This window comes from Pongo pygmaeus, chromosome 13 (assembly GCF_028885625.2).
Source record: "Pongo pygmaeus isolate AG05252 chromosome 13, NHGRI_mPonPyg2-v2.0_pri, whole genome shotgun sequence".
Lineage (NCBI taxonomy): Eukaryota > Metazoa > Chordata > Mammalia > Primates > Hominidae > Pongo > Pongo pygmaeus.
This window is the reverse complement of record NC_072386.2, coordinates 171,946-181,866: the sequence shown is the minus strand read 5'-3', so window position 1 is coordinate 181,866 and position 9,921 is coordinate 171,946. Positions and strand designations below refer to the sequence as shown.

The 9,921-nt window shown below is 39.6% G+C and overlaps 2 pseudogenes; one reads left to right on the top strand and one right to left on the bottom strand.

Moving 5' to 3' along the window:
• Positions 1–372: 372 nt before the first annotated feature.
• LOC134737985 (retinoic acid receptor responder protein 2-like) lies at positions 373–1,271 on the bottom strand (annotated as a pseudogene).
• Positions 1,272–3,221: 1,950 nt separating this feature from the next.
• On the top strand, positions 3,222–5,860 carry LOC129027270 (angiogenic factor with G patch and FHA domains 1-like; annotated as a pseudogene).
• Positions 5,861–9,921: the final 4,061 nt, after the last annotated feature.

Below are 9,921 nucleotides of genomic sequence, written 5' to 3'. Positions count from 1 at the left end.
AGAATGGTATAGAAAGATAATTTGATGAATTAGAGTAGTTAGTACTTAGCACATACAATATGTTAGGCAAGATTCTAAGCCACTTAGACTTTTATGGACAGAATATGTAACAGGGTAAAATAAATAACACAAAGATTCATTGGCAATGACAAATTGACATATTTTCAATCATATTAGATGATATTAAAACCATTAACAAATTTACTGTTTTGTTTCATAATAAAAAAGAATGTTAAATAACTTCATTAAAAAGTTTGACTAATTAGGCATATAGATAAATGGGCAGCATTTTGACCAGTACACGGAGGACACACATTTTCAAAGACCAGACAAAATTATTTATTTATTTTTTGGGGGGAGAGAACAGTTTTATTATCTGGGGATACAGTGGGGTCCTCTCCCTGGGAGGTGGGTCTTCCACTGGTTACCCCCGCCAGGGCTCCAGGGGGCGCCATGCGATTCAGTGCTGGGCTCCGCTGGGGGCCGGGCCTTGGAGAAGGCGAACTGTGCGGGGAACCAGCAGCTGCGGGGTCCTCACCGCCCGCTCCGCCCGGCTGCACCGGGCCTCCTGGTGCTCCTCAGGCTCCCGCCGAGTCTGCGTCTCTGGAGGGCAGCGAACCATCGTGCCCAGAACCTTATCCTCACAGTCCAGATTGACGCAGGTCAGGCATTTCTGCTTCCTCCTCTCGGGCAGGTCTTCGCACTTGGGTTTCTTCCAGTCCTTCCTCCCGCCGCTTCTCTGTCTGCCGGAGCTTAAATTCCAGCCTCACAAATGTTCCAGCTGGGAAGGGCGTGTCCAGGGCGCTGTCCACACTGGTCTCCCGGAAGGCCCGCTGCACGGGCGGGTGCTTGCAGCAGATTCCTCCAGGGCCACCTGCAGGCCCCGGCGCTGGCCCCCTGTGCTCGGCACCCCGCGCGCCCCCCGCGCCCACCCACGGGGCCAGCGAGATCCGCAGCCGTCTCAGGCTTCCCCTGTCACCCTGGCCTTGCGAAGCGGGTGTGCGCCCCTTAGTTCTCCGAGCCCGCCGGGAGCCACCTCCTCCCCTGCCCTGCCCCTGGGGCGGGGCCATGCCCGCAGAACGCTGGGCAGAGGCGAAGGAACCGGGAAATGTCCCTTTCTCCACACTGACCTTGGGGTGTGCCGGGTCCTCTCCACTCCCTCCCACCCTGCCCGCGCTGTTCCCCGGGGCCCGCAGTTTCAGCAAATTTCCCTGCCGCGCCGGGAAGCCGTCCTGCTGCCCACTCTCACCCTTCCTCCTTTTCTGGCCCATTCTCTCTCCCCACTGGGTCTCCGACACGACCCTCTCTCCTCCCGGCTGTCCCCGGAGCCCCTCTCTGCTTCCCCAACTCAGCCCCCTCTCTGACGGCTTCTCCCTCCCACCCCCAAGCGAATCTCTGGGCTCCCACGGGGTGCCCCCAGTCCCCGGGGCCTAGGTCAACCAGACAAAATTATTTTAAATGGGAAGGTTTGAATTCCATTGAATTCATGAAAGCAGGAATCCATCTGGTCATATTTTAAATAATTGTGAAATGATAATAGCAATTACCAATTTAAAGTTTAACCAGAATTCAGAATAACCACCATTTTACCAGAAAAAAAAAAAAAAACCTGTTATAACTAACCAAGTCAGTAAATTCTCAGGATACAATATTAACATATGAACATCAGTTGCATTTTTTTACAGTAACAACAAAATATCTGAAACAGGAATAAAGATAGTTCCATTTACAATATTATCAAGTAGAATGAAATACTTAGGAATGAGTTAACAAAGAATATGGAAGATCTGCATACTGAAAACTATAAAATGTTGAGGAAAGAAAATGAAGAATACAAAATGAGAAATATGTGTTCATGGATTCTAAAAATTAATAATGTTAAAATATCCATACTACACAAAGGGATCTACAGAGTTAAATTTCTATCAAAATTTTAATGCCATTTTATTAAAATGTAGAACAACAATTTTAAAATTAGTATGGAACCACAAAAGACCTCAAATAGCCAATACTGAGAAGAACAAAAAGGCTGAAAGCCTCACACTTCCTGATTTCAAACTACATTACAAAGCCGTAGTCATCAATATAGTATAGTACCTACATAAAAACCAATAGAACAGAATAGAGGACCCAGAAATAAACTCACGGATATACAGTCAACCAATCCCACAGAATGGAGAAAGGATAAACGCATCAAGGAGTGGTGTAGGAAAAACTAGATATGCACAGAAAAAAGTGAACCTTTGTCTCATATCATCACAAAATGAATATGAAATGAAATAAAGACTTAAACATAAGAACTGAAATCATGAATCCTCTAAAAAAAAAATGGGGAAAACCTCCTTGACACTGGTCACGGCAATGATGTTTTGGATATGACACCAAGAACACAGTCAACAAAAGCAAAAATGAACAAGTGGAACTGTGTCAAAGTAAAAATTTTCTGCACAATAAAGGAAACAATCAACAAAATATAAAGGCATTATAGGAAATGGGAGAAAATATTTGTAAACCATATATAGGATAATATGTTACTATCTAAAATATATGTCATACTAATCAATACAAAAAAAGAACCCACAGCAGAATTAAAAGCAATTTCTTGATTAATAATTGGGCAAAATATATAAATAGCAATTTTTCCAAAGATATACAAATGGCCAGCAGGTATATAAAAAATGCTCAACATCACTAATTATCAGAGTAATTAAAATCAAAATCACAATGAGGTATCACCTTATCGTGGTGTTTGGATGCCTATTATCAAACAGTCAAAAGATAAAAAGTGTTAGGGTGTAGAAAAAGAGAACACTTGTCCACTGTTGCTGAGGATGTCAATTGGTGCAGCTATTATGAAAAACAGTATGGAGGTTCCTTAAAATTTTTAAACTAGAACTACCATTAATCCCAATTTGGAGTATATAGCCAAAGGACATAAAATCAGGATCAGCAAGGGTATCTGCATTCCTCTGATACAGATAAATAAACTGATACATAATTTCAGTTTTAATAAAAATGAAACTCTTTCATCTACTACAATATTGATAAATCTTGAAGACATTATGCTAAGTGAAATAAGCGGAATACAGGACAACTACTGCATGATCTCGTTTGTATGTAAAATCTAAAAAAGTAAATAAAAATAAAAAAATAAAAAGCCATGGAAACAGTAAAACGGTGGTTCCCATGGGCTAGGAAGTGGGGAAAGTGGGGAGATTTCCATGGAAGGGGGCACCTTCTGTTACAAGGTGAGTAACGGCTGGGACCTAATGTACAGAATAGTGACTATAGTTAACAACACTGTGTACTTGAAATTTGCTACAAGAGTAGATCTCAGGTGCTCTCACCACACACACAGAAACGTATTAACTATGTGAGGGGATAGATATGCTAACTAGCTTAACTGAGGTAATGTAAAGACTACTGACATCTCAAAACACTGTATTGTACACCCTAAAAATACACACTTTTCAATTTGTCAATCATAGCCCAACGAATGGAGAAAAAAAATAAGAGTAACCAGCAGGTCATATCTAGCCACAGGGAAACTCGATTTAAAACACGCTTGGCTACTGTTTGCAGCTCAACTCGGGAACAGCCGGAGCGCTTCTGGCCCCTGGACTTCGACGCTCCTCCCGCGGCCCCCGTGGCTGTGGCTCCGCCGGCCCCCGCTTCGGACCCGAGCAGCCCCTCCGAGGCCGCAGCCGTCGGGCGCCCGAACTCACGGCCTCGGGTCCGTACCCGCCGCCAGCGCCTTCGCTGTGGCCTCTCCTCCCCCTCTCCGAGCCCGAGCTGGCCCAGCGGAGAAGGAGGGCGGAGAAGCTGGAACCAGAACGCGAAGCTGCAGGCGGCAGGTGCGGAAACGGGAGACGCTATGGCCTCGCACAGGAAGGCTGCTCAGAGCGAAACAAGCAACCGCCAGGAGCTCCGCACGCAGCTGGAAGAACTCAGTCACGTACTCCGCTGCGGGAGAAATGGAGATAATAAAAGTCTGATGTAGAAGTACTCGCAGAGAACCATGCTCCTTGGTCAATCTCAGATTATTATTATCAGACCTACTCTAATGATGTTAGTCTTCCAAACAAAGTGAGTGACTGAACTGTCAAATCAGCAAGATCAGGATATTGAAACTCTTGCTTTGAATTCTAACGACCAGTTATAAATAGAAAATGATGCTCACCCTGGTACTGATAAGACACCAAATGTTAAATGTAGACAAGAGGGTCATTTGCCTCAAATTCACAGGAGCCAGCATCTGCATTAGCAGCACAAGATACATCCTTAGAAGGTTCGTCATTAGATGGAAGTTTGAGAGGTGCAGCAGAAGCGGCTTTATCACAGACTGGATTAAGTTATGATGAAAATACTGGACTGTATTTTGACCACAGCACTGGTTTCTATTAAGATTCTGAGAATTAAATATATTATGATTTAATTTATTACTACTGTGATGTGGGAAGTGGTCGCTATGGATTTCATTCTCGAGTAGATTTGCAACATTTTCAGACTTATAGCACAAAACAAAAATGAAAAATTGAGAAAAGAAAGGATCCAGATTCTTCTACAAAAAAAAAAAAAGTGAGGAAAAGGATTTGAATTCAGAGGATCAAGAAGCCTTCAGTGTTGAACATACAAGCTGCAACGGGAAAAACAATTTCACAAATGTGAAAAAAAAGCCAAAATAGGCATTCATCACAAAAATAATCCCCCAAAATTCACTGTTCCAGTTAGTGGAAATGCTATGGAATCTCCTCTTAATGAAAACATCTCAATTCATCTTTAAGGATGAGAAAATCACAGGGACTGATAGTGAACCAGAAGAAGGTGAAATTACGACTCTCAGGCCGAGGGTAGTTATGATGAAGGCATTACCAGTAAAGGCAATGCAACTGCAAAAGATACTGAGGAGGAAGATTAGGAAAAAGTGTGGCCCTCATATATGACAGTAATTGTCGTTAGATCACCTGTGTTACAGACAGGATCATTCTTCATCATTACTGCTGTAAAACCTGCTACAATTGGAAGAGAAAATGATATGGAGCATACTCTTCGAATCCCTGAAGTTGGTGTAAGTTTCATGCAGAAATCTATTTTGACCATGACTTACAAAGTTATGTCCTTTTGGATCAGGTAGTCAAAATGGAACAATTGTTAATGGAAAATGGATTATTCAGCTGAAAACTAAATGTGACCCTTATGAACCTGACCATGGAGATAAAGTGAAAGTTGTAGACACTGTGTTATCTTATTACATTCACCCTGGCAGTAATAGCTGTGTTGGATGTGAACCAGGGCAGGTTAGAGCTCACCTTTTCCTTGATAAGAAAGATGAATCATTTGTTGGTCCATCATTAACTAAGAAGGAAACGAGTTGGAAAGAAGAAAAGGATTTTAAAAATATACGAGTAAAATATGGTTTACAGAATACAGACTACAAAAATGATAAGATACTGGAGAATCAAAAATATAAAGATAGAGTTGGAAAACATAGGGAGCAGATTGGAAGTGAAGGAAATTTCCAAAGAGATGATGTTCCTGCATCTGTTCGTTCTGAAATTACTGATAGCGACAAAGGTCAGAAGATGTTGAAAAAGATGCGTTGAAAACAGGAGAAGGCCTGAGGAGGGATGGTGGGAGAATAAAAATTCCAATACAGCTTCAGCTTCGGCAAACACATGCAGGATTGGAGACAGACAAACCATCCTCAATTAAAGAGACTCACCTTCTCCAAAACAAGAACAACAACAACAACAACAACTGGGACAAAGCACAGGAGAGGTTTGCTGAAAACTTTCCAGAAACTAAACTTCCAAAAGATGACGTAGGAACCATTCCTTGGGTAAAAGGGACTGAGGAGTGAAGGTTAATCACAGAAGAAAACTCAAGCTTTTTTATAAATAGAGTTTGGAAACTCTTATTTTATTGCAGAATGTTTCTCCCCAAAAAAGTCAGTGCCACAAGAAAGCTGTGTCACAGTTTACCCCTTCCTGATTCAGAAATGTGTAATAAAATGTGGTTTGCAGCTGTTAAAAAACACTTTTTAAACTAATTATTAGTGACTCAATTAAATTATACAGTAAGTGAACTAAAGTTCACAGGGCACAGATAAGTTTATCAAATTTTACTATTTTATTTTGTCATTTACAACATCCATATAAGCAATTAGCCATATAAGCAAAATTCATATAACCACTTAAATGTTCATTTGTCCTTGTCTCCATATATTCATACTAGTATGCACAGAAAATACAGCAAAAGAAACATCTAAAATCTATAAAAATAAATCTGACAATATACATTCTTTTTTATGCCCTTCAGGACCTAAATAAAAAATGTTGAGACAACATGAATAGTGATGCATACATTTTCTAATATTTGGAATAGCCTAAATCATATTAAAGAACTAATGAACAGGTGACATGCCACAGAAAATTCGTCTTTTATTGTTTTCTTCGGTGAAGAATCTGAATATGTTGATATATACTGTACATTCAGCATTTGCATTTGGTTCGTTTCATAGCTAATGAAATGTTTATACATGAACAAATGAGTACAGTATTGAAATAGTCCATGTGCTGGCATTCATACTTCTTATAAATACCATTGCAGGCAATGAAGTTGTGCCAGAAAAATCTGATTTCGAGTACAAAAGGAATACTTAGCAAGGGCCTCAAGCTCAATATATTTATTGAAAATGTCCTAAATTGCCATAAAACATTATAACGTTAAATTATTCATTTCAATAAATTATGAATTAACAAAAAATACAAATGTCTTTTATGGATCAGGGAAGTCCTAATGAGACAGAATGGCCATTGAAGCCAAAAGGTCTGAATTCAGGAAAATAATTTTACTCATATTTGTTTTATGTTAGAGAAAACAATACTTCTGACCATATACTATTTATTGCAGTGGAGTATTTCAAAAATATGTACATAATATATAATTAATTTTCTAATAATATAAAGTAATCACACTCTACAAATTATTACAATATGGTCTATTGATGACAGGGGTGTTTCAAATGAAAAAAACTTGGAATTTCTCATGGTGATAGATGCCATAGAAAATCTATGTAAAATATTTCACTCATATATGCAATTATTGATATTTCTGCTTTTCAGAAAAATAATATAAACACTTAATGCAGACAATTAAAATCATCAAGAAGTTACAAGAATTCACAGAATGCCTAATATAGTTGAAAGGAAATTAAGAAAACTTCCCAGGACTGGAAGTAAATAAAGGTAATGATCCAGAGTAGTAATCAACCTAAGAGGCCAGGGCTCCACTCAGATGCATCTGATTACAAGAATGTCAGGTCCATGTGGGTTGTTCCCTTCTGACAAGGCAAATGGAATAAACAAAGAGACACTGCCTGCAGGCATTGGAATGTGGTGTCTCCCATATGTGAGGATTAAATTATAAATTATGTTGCACACAAGGAGATGAGCTACTGGGGTGAAGCATCAGAAGAAATTATATGGCACATAAATCTCAGATATTGAATTTATATTTAAATGTTTAAGTCAATATAATGGAAAAACAAAAAAGCAAAATAATGTGGATAGAAACTACGAGCTTGTCAAGCTATCTTTGGAAAAGAGGCAAATGAAAAATAAAGTATTGAAAGTGTTGTAAAACAATTTAATGTACAACATACAGATTACATAGTAAAATAGGCTGAGACAAAAAGAGGACTAGTAAAGTGAAATGCTGATCACAATTAATGTAATCATATATGTTATAGAAGGCAAATTAATAGAAAATATAAATATATTTATATATGAAGATTAGATTGAGAAGAAATAAAAAGAATTTGTTTTACCAGACTCTCTAAATAGGAAGGCAACAGTCAAAGAATCAGTGACTCGTAAGTTTCAGAAATTGGAAACCAGACATGAATCCTTTAAAAGTTTAGGGTGTAATATATGAAAAAAAGGTAAATTAAGAAATACTTAGAAGAAATAGTGGTTTGGGTTCTTGTGAATACTGCTTAATAAACATGAGAGTGCAGTTATCTTTTTTGACATGCTTATTTTGTTTCCTTTTGATATAAACCCAGCAATGAGATTGCTGGATCATATGGTAGTTCTATTTAGAATTTATTGAAAAACCTCCATACTGTTCTCCCTATAGAAATGGGAAATGATTGTACTAACTTACATTCCTACCAACAGTGTATAAGTGCCCATCTACAGAATGAATAAAGAAAATGTTATACACACACACGCACACACAGGCACACACACACAGGAATAATGTTCAGTCATAAAATAGAATGAAGTTCTGTCATTTGTGTCAACATGGATGAGCCTAGAGGACATTATGTTAAGTGGAATAAGCCAGGCACAGAAAGAAAAAGACCACGTGCTCTCACTCACGTGAAATCTGAAGAAGTCCATCTCATAGAAGTAGACAGTAGGATGGTGGTTACCAGAGGTTAGCGATGGCAGAAGGATGAGGGAGTGGGGAGAGCTTTGTCACTGGGTACAAAGTTACAGTTAGGAAGAATAAATCCTGGTGTTCTGTTACACAGCACGATGACTATAGCTAATAATAATGTACCGTTTATTCTATAATAGCTTGAAGCAAGGATTTTGAACTTTACTAGCACAAGGAAATAAGTGTTTAAAGTGTTAAATATGCTAATTACTCTGGTTGGATCACTGTACAGTGTATATGGTACAATGTGATGCAGTGAAACATAATTAACATAATTATACATGTTTGCAGACTACAGTGTGATGTTTCACTGCATCACACTGTACCGTGTAGTATGATGCAGTGAAGCATCACATAATTAACACATGATAGTTATATATGTTTACGGAGTACAGTGTTATGTTTCACTGCATCACACTGTACCATGTAGTATGATGCAGTGAAGCATCATGTAATTAACACGTGATAGTTATATATGTTTATGGAGTACAATGTGATCTTTCACTGCATCTCACTGTACCGTGTAGTATGATGCAGTGAAGCATCACGTAATTAACACATGATAGTTATAAATGTTTACGGAGTACAATGTTATGTTTCACTGCATCACACTGTACCGTGTAGTATGATGCAGTGAAACATCATGTAATTAACACATGATAGTTATATATGTTTACGGAGTACAATATGATGTTTCACTGCATCTCACTGTACCGTGTAGTATGATGCAGTGGAACATCATATAATTAACATGATAATTATACATGTTTACGGAGTACAGTGTGATGTTTCACTGCATCACACTGTACCATGTAGTATGCTGCAGTGAAACATCACACTGTACCCCATAAATATTACTGGTTCAGCAGGGAACTGTGGGACACAGAGCAGCTCCAGATTAGCCATGACCAGCAGCTTCACCTGTGTGGGGTAGCGAGAGGGGAAGGGCCCTGTGCTCGGCTGAGAGTTGACCACGACCCCATCCACTTTGACTGCTAGGTGCCAGCAGAGGTCAGGGACCCGTAACTTCAGGCAGAGGCAGGAAGCAAGGTCGTTGCCTCTTTTTTTTTTTGAGAGAGAATCTCACTCTATCACCCACGCTGGAGTGCAGTGGTACAATCTCGGCTCGCTGCAACGTACATAGAGGTATACTTCAGAGTCACACCTGCAGGAAGGTCCCTGGGTGAGATTAACAATCCCACATAGAGGTGTACGTCAGAATCACACCTTCAGGAAGGTCCCTGGGTGAGATTAACAATCCCACATAAGTGCCAGTTCTGGGTATGAGAGCCAAAGCCTCCTGTATGTTGGATCTATGTACATAAGTCACAATCTCAATGGTGGAATGGATTTTTCCATGAGAGGCTTAATGCCTTTTGAAAATTGAGTTATCTTAGTGGAGTCACAGCCTCACAAGTGTTTTGGATCTTGGTCAGGGAGTCACAAACCCGCTTGTGGACAACATCCACTTATGAG